Source organism: Eleginops maclovinus, chromosome 9 (genome assembly GCF_036324505.1).
Source record: "Eleginops maclovinus isolate JMC-PN-2008 ecotype Puerto Natales chromosome 9, JC_Emac_rtc_rv5, whole genome shotgun sequence".
Classification (NCBI taxonomy): Eukaryota; Metazoa; Chordata; class Actinopteri; order Perciformes; family Eleginopidae; genus Eleginops; species Eleginops maclovinus.
The window spans coordinates 16,078,837-16,090,889 of NC_086357.1; the positions used below are offsets into that span (position 1 = coordinate 16,078,837).

Below are 12,053 nucleotides of genomic sequence, written 5' to 3' on the forward strand. Positions count from 1 at the left end.
CAATCACACACATTGAAAGGCACATATGCTTGAACATACACAGGGTGAAGGACACATATGCACACACAGTACATAAAAAGTCCCTCAGAGGCACACACACTTACAAAAGACATATTCACAGGACACTGAATACAAACATATACACAGAGTAATGATATATTACTGCATAAAAACACCCCTACTCACAGCATAAATTATACCCTGGGTTTTTCCAGCCTAACAATCAAAGATGTGTTTCTAAATATGCTGAAAGATGGATTCATATGGTGATATACCATTACAGGTAGTTATTGCTCAGTAAAAGTGCTTATTACAACACTAAAAACGAGCCAGCACAGACAACATTGAGCAAGAAAAAGCAGTAGGACTTTCATAGGTCTGTTAGCAGAAATCTTGTTTTTTACATCAACAATCTTACTATTATACTATACATTTACTCAGTTTTACCCAAAACATGCTTTGCTTTCATACCCCCTAAATTCTGTGATATATTGTTCGAAAAATGTAATAATAAAATGATTTACTAAACATTTAAGGGATTCATAAAATAGAATGTGTCAGTTTAACAGTATTCACATGACACACAGTAAAACACAGTCATACAAAACATTCCCTCTCTGTTTTGGTTTTTGTCTTCCTCTGTCCTCACCCGTTCTTCTAAAATAATATGGATTATTTAACTGCAGTCTTTCACCTGCGTCCAAATGTCAGCTGAGTTCAACAGAGCTGGAGGCAAAACACTCAGAAAAAGCCATATTGAGAGTGAGGCGGGTAAAAGAATTGCAGGAGGCTTAAAGGAGTAAGAGAGGAATCAACGAGTAAGTGAGTGTGCGGTGACATAAACGTCCTCCAAGAGGGTTATACTGACTCATATACATCATACTAACAGATAACAGTCTATAATTTAGGCATTTAGCTGATGTCGTCTTCACAAAAGGCCATCAACGGCCTGTCAAATCATCACCCAATCATGCGAGATTGCATGTAATTGAAGATCTAAACTCAAAAAATATGATTTTGCTCACATTGCTTTGAGTGAGCAATTCAACACAACACCAATGAGCAACAGCTTTAAAGATGTCAACAAAATCAAGAAGTTAACACAAGTCACATAAGCTAGACTACTTTGATTTACTTAATTGTTACGTAATTTAAACAGAATTAAAAATACCATGAAGTGGCACTTAAGTGGGCACCATAAAACACGACCTCTTATAAAAAACTGCATTTTTTGTTCTCGGAAAATTACATTTTTAACATAAAATCTACTTTAATGAATTGATCAATTGAAAAACGCTGTGAAGAAAAAAACTTTAAAGAGATTTAAACGTCTTGTAAAATGAAAGACATTTAATATTTGAGCCAAAACTGTAATAAAATTGTACCGTAGCCAAAGTCTAGATAGGAAGAGAAGGTAACTAGTGTAACATTGAATTTATAGATCACAAAAATGCCAAAAAATTCCACTAGAGTGAAAAGATTTCTTCTCAGCAGCGTGTAATTCACTGCATTCCCATCCCTGCCCCTCGCAGTACACCTACCATGCACCCATCTCCATTCTCAAACTCCTGTCTATCGCAGTGCTCACTTGTGTATCAAGGTAATGAATTCATAATCTCTGTCAAGCTCTTTGTAGATCTCTATCATGTTGGGAGATAAGCAGGAGCATCGTTGCACTCTAATAGCCGTCAGTCTGCCTGTGTTCCTGCTTTCTATGTGTGTGTGTGTGTGTGTGTGTGTGTGTGTGTGTGTGTGTGTGTGTGTGTGTGTGTGTGTGTGTGTGTGTGTGTGTGTGTGTTTGTGTTATGCGGATTACCCATCACCACATACCCTATCACACGATCCTCCATTATTTGCTTCTAGGGGGAAAAGATTCTAGCCCACAGCGCAGTCACTTATCAGCTAATTATTGAAGCTACATATAAATATATACCAAAGGCGGACCGGCTTACCACTCTGCTCTCTGAGATGGGTAATCACTGGGCGCCGGGCCACTTTCTCTCGTTCTTCCAGTGTCTCGTTCACCCTGAGATGCCACGAGTGCTACGTGGCGTTTCAACTTAGCTGACAAACACTCAACCACATTGAGAGTAAATATCTGAGAGGGTGAGGCAGGCTCAGAGTAACTAAACTCACAACTGGGGGTGGCTCTTGAGGGCCGCCAACTGCTGCTTTCACGTTTTTAATTGCGTTTTTGGTGGGGTGATGAAATGTCCTCCATTTGAGTGTGAGTTGGCAGTAAGTAGGCTGTCGCCTTCAGGGACAGAGTGAGCGATGGCCCACTGCTGTCGGAGGTGATTGTGCCTCAACCCCTAGGGGTGACAGATGAGCAGAGGGGAGCAGAGAGACAATAAGGAAAGAGACAACATTCAATTTTTTTTTAACAATCTCACATTGAGTTAAAAACAAGACAGCAAGCAAGAAATAATTGTAGGTCTGCATGCAAATATGAATAGGCTAAACTTTGGCATTGACAAGTTTGTAACACTTCACTACATTTTTGGATTTTGAGTTGAGTGCCACTAACAACAAATATAAGCAGAAATATAATTCACAAAGAAAACTTGCCTTAGAAAAACAGTATTCTGACCTTTGGATGATGGTGATATTTAGTTTGTGCGTGGAATAAGAAAAAGCTTGGATTATGTTTTAAGCTTTGATGGGGATAAGAACAAAACAAATGTGTTTTTCTTCCCAAATTGGTAGATATTTTGTTTTAAAGAAATGTCCAGTAATTTTGCATTTTGCAATCTGCAATGGAATTGCGTTTTCTGTGCTGTGGTCATCCAGATCATGTAGACGTTGAGTAATGTAATATGCTGCTATATTGCATACATAATGTAGAAGTATTTATGTACAATTTGAGAAGCATAGTTCTCTGAAAAGCGTTTTCTTGCACGCTAGTGTTTTCTGTTGGAAGTCATTGATAAGCAGACATTGTTGGGAAGATCAACTTCACTTTAAAACTAACAGTGAGTGAAGAAGGCTGGCACTTTCCACAAGGTTCACTGGTCGTTTGGAGCATCTTCACATAGTAAATGTTGTTACACGATTGGCTAACAAGACGCAAACAATTAAGTGCTATCCCTCAAGCACTTGCAACATCTTCCGCTCCTTGAATTTACATGGCGTTTATGAACACTCACAAGGAAAACAAAAATAGGATAGGGGGACCCGTGGAAGGGAGCTCCTAGTGTGGAGGAGTCTCATTATTCCGTTATGGATTGCACTTGTCAGGCAGTAAGTGCTCTTTTTATCCATCTAAAGCACTAGCCTCGACCACTGAGCGCATTTCCCTACCCGGGTGAAATTTACCATGTTAAGGCTCACACTACCAGGGGAATGGGGGTGAGAGCCCTGGGTTGCCACTAAGATTTACCGGCATGATTAAATAAGGGTCTGTAGTGTGACTAAGAGGCCAACGGAGAAATCTACGTAACATAAATGCATGATTTTTACTCAACAGTTAAATTGATTATACCCCCCTCACAACTCTTTAAACCTCTTTATGGTGTGTTACATGTCACACTGGGTTTTAAACAAAGAGCAGAGAGAGGGCAGTGGAGGATTGCTTGTAGCTCAGATTGGCTTTTAGCCAACAGACAACCAAGATGGGTGTTGTTGCTATCCATTACTGCCTGCATAACTTGAAAGGTTCACACAAAATATATTGCTGCTCTCCTCCCAGTAGGGCAGGAAAGGCCTTTCACTTGATACACTGTGCCTCAAAAATTGTAGTCCCTATCCAAAGACTGCCCAATTCAATCTAATTTCCATCAATTATCAATCATACACACTGGTTCTAAATACTGCAGCAACGTAATTTGTAGTAGCAAACTCCTGGAATTATTTATCTGAGCTGTTGTAGCTGGACTAAGGAACAAAGGGAACTTATGAGCCAGAAGATATTTTGAATTTCGAAAATAATCTTAAACAAGGGTCGAGAAAACTTGACAGAGTTTAGCCTTTGAAGTAACATTAGCCTTTGAAGTAACATTTGGCTGCATGCTGGCTGGTGGTAAATGACAGTGGACCAGTGGACTGATGTCAGTCCAGTTTATGTCTCGCCTCCTACTGGACAGAGTGGAGTCCAGCTGCGACTATTCACATTTGTATTCTTTCATCCAATCAGAGTTTTTGTTTTCCCCTGAACGCAAATGTGAATGGGTAAAATCAAGTCCAATTCCCTCCCCATTAAAATGAAAAGAATAGCGTGAAAAAGGGAAAAAATAGCACAAATGTTTTTTAATCAACGTGCTATTATATTATATATCTCTATTTTTTACATCAATACCTCTTTTTATTGCAGTTTATTGTTTTGTTGTTGTTTAGCACATTGTAATTCAAATAGGTTATTTGTATATTTACTGAATATTAATGCAATTCAAGCGTAACTTGGTTATTATTAACATTTGAATGGGAAAAGACGTAACCGATAAAACATGGATATTTCATCACAGATTGCAGATTGAATAGTGATAATTATTACTGGAAATTGTCTTGCTTAATCTACAGTAAACATTGCTGTGTAGTTTATTTGGACAATTAACGTTAATTAATTAACTTGAAATGTTGCATTGAGTACCCACCTTCTTGTCCCAATGACTTCTTGCATCTCTCTCACCTCTCTAATTAAATACATATTATATTAGTTAGGAGTATGAACACATGCTTCTTTAATACTTCCTGTAAGAAAATGTTAACTATCTCTACCAAGGCTTTTCTCTTTTAAGTGCTTTTCTGTCAATGCACCATTGCTCTGCATTTGTCTCGTAGTCATTCTACCGTCGCTACAGACCTTTATTAACTACAAAATCAGATCAAGTTGTTTCGTTACTGTCGCTATTGTGTTGGGATTTTCTACTTTACGTGCTTGAACGCACCAAGTGGTAGGATTTACGATTCTCGAGAAGTCAAGACCCGAAGTTTATGAGGTGGCATTGAACGCAGCACACGGCTCCGTATTTTTTCACTGCAATCGAGGGGAGGGTGAAGGGGGGTATTTGACTCCTGTCTCCCCACCCCCAGTCCGTATGAGGTGGATTTAGGAAGAAAGGAACCAAAACCTGGGACGCAGAGATAACGAGAGACACCAATAAAGAGAGATACATTTGGAGATCCGCGCGCGGCGGTGTCGCGCACGGATTATTATATTTACTTTTTCTTTCACTGACTAGCCGAGATTCTAGCTCGGAGCGTCTGATCTTGGGGAAAGGAATACAAACGCACAGGGAATAATAGGGGTATTTTATACTCGCTCCCTCCGATAACAAGTGACTGCTCAACAAAGTGGAATATAACGGTTTTTTCACGTCGGGAATGTGAAGTAACTGTTTTTCTCTGGGAATACGACCTCTCATCCACAACGATTTGGATTTTAAAATCTGCCCCCGTAAACCAACAAGGGGGTAATCTCAGAAATACTTTTCTCACACCGTAAAAGTAAGTGCTCGCAACTTTTCTCCTTCCGAACTCTCAAAATGATTAACATGCGCCTGAAGAGTGGCTCAATATATTATGTGATAAGAATAAGGAAAAGGTTACTACTCTTTAACTCTTATTCAACTGTGCCATAATGCTCGACCGTTTTATCTACCGGGTGTCTATTTCCATCCTTTTTTCCCAGTCTGCTAGGAACAAATAAAGAATGATGCATTTCTGTTCTCTCGGCTGAATGTGTTGTAAACGAAACGTTGTTGCAAAAGAAGTTCTGGTTTTTTCAATAAATGTATGTGAGTCAGTGATTTAACTCAAAGGTCCCCCCCCCCCTCCCAATCCACAGGTAACACCGAGCCTGCATTCTGATAAGATTTTGAACAAAATGCCCCATAACATTCCATTTGAAAACGTCGAAGCAAGCATTTTTTAGCCGCTAGTGTGCATAGTTCTGCTAATGTGAAGCAGGTTGAACCTTCATGACTTGGATCAGGGCTAAGCAAAAGCCTAGAGATCTCTAACTACTAATGTGACTATTGATAAGGGGATATGATTTACTAAATCACTATACAATTTTCTATACAAACATGTTTCCATACTGTGTGACACGATATCAATGGTGTAGAAGTAATGCATTTACTTGTAATGTGTTTTGAGTGTCTGGATCGCTTTTTGTGGATTTTATTGTTAATGATTTTGGCTTTTTTGTTATCCTTGTATAAGTTCGTCACTTTCAAGTTATTTATATGTTGTTTGTACAATCAATACCCTTTTCATTTTATTTTTCACCATTAGCTTTCTTTGTTCTTTAGGGTAATCGGTTTGCTTAAGAAATTACTTTTTTCGGACTCTGTTTGAAAGTGTTTAGAAAGATACAGCTACAAGCTTTGACTTTTTTTTCGTATTTTTTAAATTTTATTTACAGCAAGCTACAGTAAGACAATTGAGCCCAATTTGAATTGCAGTGGATCTTAATTTTGTCAGAAAACTTCCCTCCTCCTCACCTCCCACCCCGACAACAACTGCAAGCCAAAAAAAGACTAGTAATGCATTTCATTCACGGAAGCTTTTTGAACAGACAAGAACCAACAATGTTGTTTTTATCCCAATCTTGAAATATAGAATGTTCAGATGTCGGGTTCAAAACCAGGGAATTAAGCTGGAAATTGCACCTAAGACAATTAATTCAGCTATACATACTATTTGCTTTTATATTTTTGAGCATATTATACATCTAGCCTAAGTGAACTTTAGACAATTCCCTAATGGGGAATCTCCTCTATTTTTTTTTAAATCAACATCAATCATACCACATTTCCATTTGTAATGGTAATTCAGGGATTTACCTATGTTGTAATCCAGATCATCAGTCTTGCAATTCAGTATTCAATCAGCCTGCTAGACTGTATAAATAAACCCATTCGTCTTAAAATGAGTGTCACATGTTTGTTGTCAGTAGCAAGAAGGAGTCTTGTCCTTTGGAGTAATTGGACAACATGAATACCAAGAGGCTGTGCATCAAGTTAGCGCTGGATTCTTAATGTGGCTTTAATTGAACAATTTATCACCCCTGATCACTGTCAAATAACTGGGCAAGAAAGACAAAAGGCAATGAAAATGCCAAGTAAAAGCTGCCAGGCACAGTCGACTGAGCGTGACCGGCATGTCTGTCAGAGCTGCATCAGCAAGGTGCTGTTTTATTTAATTTTACTTTTTTTTTTCTCTTTTGTCTGTGGAAATTGCAGATCGATGCATTTGTGAGTGGCAAGCTTGTAAGCAGTTGTAATGAATAGTGGGGAAGGAGGGGGCAGTGAGAGTGTTTCATCCTTGAAAACTTATTTCATTGGACAAAACTTTAGATTTCTCCCCGGAGCTTCTTTCCCCACAGTTTGAAGAGAAGCTAATTGAATTGTGCCCCGGATATGATGTTTTTTTCCCCCAAGAATGGAGGCCTTAAAGAAGAGTCCTCCTCAGGGTTTTGAAAATTCATTTCCTTTGCAATTATTACATTCTGAGCTGTTTTCTTTTATTTCCCCTACCTCGACAGTAGGGTGAATTCTCTTTCTCATTTTTAACGGGATCAAAGGGTGGAGAGGAGAAGGAGATTCTAGATAGCCTCACAGGCTGACTGGAAGCTATTTAACGTCATGTATTTTGCTTCAGAAGAGTTCAGATGTTGTTATGTTTTTCACTGTTGTATATAGTTCCTGTTCTTTGGGGTTCTTATCATAAAGTGCATTCTTGACAGTTTGACATGCAACCAACTTAAACTATTAGATGTTTATAGAGGAAAAGCAAGCATAGCTCTAGATACTTTAAGAGCCTTTTATCATTAGAGATGTTCCAGATGCTTCACTGAAACTGAAACTCACAACCAGTAAACGTTTTCAAATGTCAAAAATAGATCGACCTATTTCAAAAGTCACACATCCGAAAACAAATGTACTAATGAATTAGAGGATTAAGTCTTATTAATAACGTTTATCTCTTCAATTAAAGTGCCTTGGTTTTCCTTGAATTAGCACCATGGTTTGGTTATAAAATGTTTAATCTTTCTAATGAGAGAAAAAACATTAATCAGCCAACACTACACATTTACTGCCTAGCCCTTTGTTCACCTAATTATTTCTTTGCCCACCCATTTATTCCCGTTCATTTTATTCAACTTCAAATTAGTAACATTTTGGTGGCGTCAAGTGCTTTGCAATTAGTCACATTGCACTTGACGCAACATCCCAGTTAATAACAGCTGCTCTGAAGAGAGTGTCGTTGCAGAGAGAAATGTGCGCTGTGCAGAGGTGCTGTTGCACTCACAGCTAATTGTGTTTATTCTTTTTAATATGCTCTGAGTGCTAAATCAGTGCTCTTCTGGCGACACAAGGTGCAATTATTCTGGCTGTGAAAACCGGAGGCAGGGTGTCTTGTAAAGTGTGCCCTTCCTCTCCTCTCTGATTTGTGGATTAGCCATCCCCTGTCATCCACGTTTCTTTTATTGCCACACCAGGGTGTGGTTAAATACTCTATTAAAGTAACATGTAATAACTTTACAGCATTAAAGCAAAGATGATAATTATTGAAAGATCATACAAATTACAACTTTGTTTCACATGAATAAAAAGGTACAGTAAAAAGTAAACTGTCTCTGAATACTGCAGTTATACAATAATTAGATATATATAATGCTTCGCTACAATACTATCAATGCCTTTTTGTTATGCAATATATCCCACTGTACTCTCAAATTCATTTGGTTTAACAACACAATGTGGATGGTTAGGTCAACTTTTCAGTTCCTGCATTTCCAGTAACAACTTTTGGCAATATTAATAAAAGGAGTTGACCTTTTTCAGAATTGAACTGTAGCTTATATGAGCTGTGGAGTTTTCCTTTCATGAGAGCAATTATTGTGGCTATGTAGCCTGACTTCCTTTTGAGTCTATACTAAGACCAGAGAAACAAAATAAAGTGTAAAATGTATACCATTTTTAAACTGTGTGATAGCAAACTACTCATCACTATGCTTTTGCGTTGGCTTAATGTTTAGTTCAGTATAAAAACCATACCAGGAGTTTTTGAATTTAGAAACACGTCAGCCTTACCTTTGTCTGTACAAGCCTCGGCAAGCTGGAGTCTCTCAGAAAAGCTTTATCTCACTGCGCCAAAACACATCTTGTGCTCCGTCTGATAACTTTAAATTAGATAAAGCAAGTAAATAATAACAACTGACAGAGAAGGTCAACATTTTTTTGTAGGCTGATGCAATGGGAGATGCACGTCACTAACCATCACGTGCATTAGGATCCCGTAAAGTCCCTGGAGCCTTCGAATTTGAATATGCACTGTAATGCACATTGGAAAACATTTCAGAATGTTTACACCTGGGGTAGCCTTATTTATCTTTGCAGATCTAATAGCCAAGCAGTGGAAGAGGAAAACCAGAACATTGAAGTCAAGACAATTTAAAAAATCCTCAAGGCTAAACCTCGGGAGGCTTGTGTAACCTTTTCACTTCATAGGCCTACATTTTTACCCTGGCCATAGGGGTAGAAACATGAGCTGGGAGCCATGCAGAGGAATTATTAACCAGTCAGTCAGACACCCCTGCTAGTTGCCATGGTTCTAAAACTGGTAGCTCTGTCCTCAGTAGACCTTGTTGGAGGTGAGAAATGGCCACGGTCCTCCTGGCAATACCTAAAAGTCATATTTACACACCAACTGTCCTGAACTCAAAAGGTCAGTTCTGCAAAACAACACAGGAATGGTTTTGGGTAGAGATGACTCACGTTGAGAGGCACAGGCCATATAAGATAAGCTAGGATAAGGTGTCTAAACTCAGCAGGACTCATCTATTGCAGAATGAGTCCTAGGTCTATCCAGCACTTTCTCTATATTCCTGTGTATGAACCCAGATTGGGTCCTTATGCAAGATTGGTTTTGTCAATCTAAACTCCTTTTTTAAATCCTATATGGATTGTAGATATTGCATTTCTAACGTTGTGAATGTAAGAGACATTCATACATCTTTACTGCATTTCAGTGCCTTTATCACCTCAGATTTGCCAGGTGGAAAAGCAGTCTTAAATAGAGTATTTTCGCTTGTCAAGTTATTGTGTGCAGAAGGGAAGGTAGCCCCTCGTACACACAGACTCCACTAATCCCTGCCAGAATATCTGGTAAAGCCTTTGGGAATACATCGACACACTGTCACCTCCCCAGCCTCCTGCCCGTTCCCCCGCTACCTTCAGGTTTTACAAAAATGATTCGCTCCAGCACCTTCTGATGAAGTGACAGTAATCTGCTTTTGACGACGAGCAGTAGCAGACCGTCTGTTGAAGCTTGCTACTCTCTTGTTCACTTGAATCTGCCTCCCTCATGATACAACACACTTGATCAAACATAGTGCACAGTCTGTTAAAGCCTGAGAAGAAACCATACCAAACACTGCTCTACTCAGACAAACACCCATCCACGCGCCTTTCCTTCTGGCCGTGATCCCATCCTCTTTATGGTTCTGGAGTTAATGTGATCTGGTGTTTCATGGTGAGAAGTAATTAACACAAGGTCTGGGCTTGGCCTCAAATGCATGTGTCTGAGCCTGTCTGCTGATGCTTGCTGTTGGGCTGTTCCTATGTTTTGTGCGAATACCAGCTGGCCTCCCCCAGATTGATGAACAGAGGTTCCCCCTGGGGCGTCTGCTTCCTCCTCCCCTTGCAAACTAGGTCTGGCAGGAGGGGCTGGCCTATGCCCTGGTAGTTTGACCCCTCTGAGGTTTTAGACACGTGGTAGTGGGGGCTAAGCAGCCCCCATTCCCAAAGGGGTCAAACAGGTTGCATTTAGCTCATTTAAATGCTGCTCATGCAGGCCGTTAGATGGACCTCACCAGCCTGTTGAGCCATCTGTATGAAGTGCGTATTTGTGAAGTAGTATGCATTTGTATTTATATTTACATAAATATTCCTAGATACATTTTGAATTTGGGCATTATTTGAGCCTGTAAGGGTTGTGTTAGGTGATACAATTTTGAACATTTTGTCTGAGAAAGGTCAAACATCTTTTCTTGCTCATGCACTGTAATATTGGTTTCGGTTTGATACTAAACTAAGCATCCGGAATTAACATTATGATTGCTTCCTAGTTAAGTGCACAGTGAGTATAAAATGAAGGTAACCTAACAATGCCACACTATTGCCTTTGATTATTCTACAATGTCTATAATGTTGTATTATTACTTTCAACATTTTTCTACCCACCATAACTCACTATGTCGTCCAACTGCAGACACTTAACAAACAAGTGGTACTTTGAATATGGTGTGCTTGTAGTGTTGTATTTGATAGCAGCTTGGCTTTAATTTCAAATGTTCCAAACACATCTTTAATAACAGTTTTGATTTATTCAGTAACTAAGTTAATAAGACATAGGCTGCACTTTGCTGTTCCAGCTTTTCAAAAACAGAATTTAAGAATGAAAAGGTAGAATTGCCTTTCCATAAGCTGAGTGATGTCTGACTTATATAACAAACTCTTTATTATAAGACTCAAAGACAAAAGTCCATTAGCATGGTGGGACAAATAAGTCAAACATGAGCTTTTCCCAGTTTGCTGTTTCACTGAGAAATTGTTATAAGAGATGTGGTTATGTCAGTTAATCTGATTGCCTTCATTGTGCGCACACAGAAAGCCAAGGGCAAGATGGCTTGGCCCATTCAAAGAAAAGCACAAACCCACCCTTCCTATCACCCTCTCTAATCCGCCTCCCTCTCCTTTTGTTACTGCCTTCTCCTCCCATGTGGACCCTCAACAAAACTTTAGGGACATCTGGTATGAGGGGGGCTACAGAAGGGTGGGCACTGGGGGAAGAGAAAGGAGGAAAAGGGGAAGGGGGACAAGTGTGTGGGGAGGTACACTCAGCTGCCCAGAGGGGTGGGAGGTGAGAGATGGGGGTCGCAAAGAAACATGTGTATGCAGGATAGCGGGGGTTGTTGTCATAGAGAGGAGAAAGGGAAGTGGGCTAGCTAAAGAGGAGTAGGCAGATAATTGATGGATGGAAGTAATTGTGTGTAATGCAAGCAAGGAAACATGGGCCTCTGGGAGGTAGCGAGATGGAGAGGGAGCCAG

General features: G+C 39.6%; 1 protein-coding gene across 4 annotated transcripts in view; it reads left to right on the top strand.

The window, feature by feature from the left end:
- The window catches only part of ptprsa (protein tyrosine phosphatase receptor type Sa), a 208,169-nt gene that overhangs the window by 44,023 nt on the left and 152,093 nt on the right, over positions 1-12,053 (top strand). For 2 of the 4 annotated variants that reach the window (XM_063890866.1, XM_063890867.1), the window contains exon 1: positions 5,028-5,442. The exons of 1 other annotated variant lie outside the window; for it this stretch is intronic. The gene's annotated coding sequence lies outside the window, so the exon portion shown is untranslated. Of the gene's footprint in view, positions 1-5,026; positions 5,443-12,053 lie in introns of those variants that run through there. One more of the 4 variants, XM_063890865.1, reaches the window with a different exon arrangement.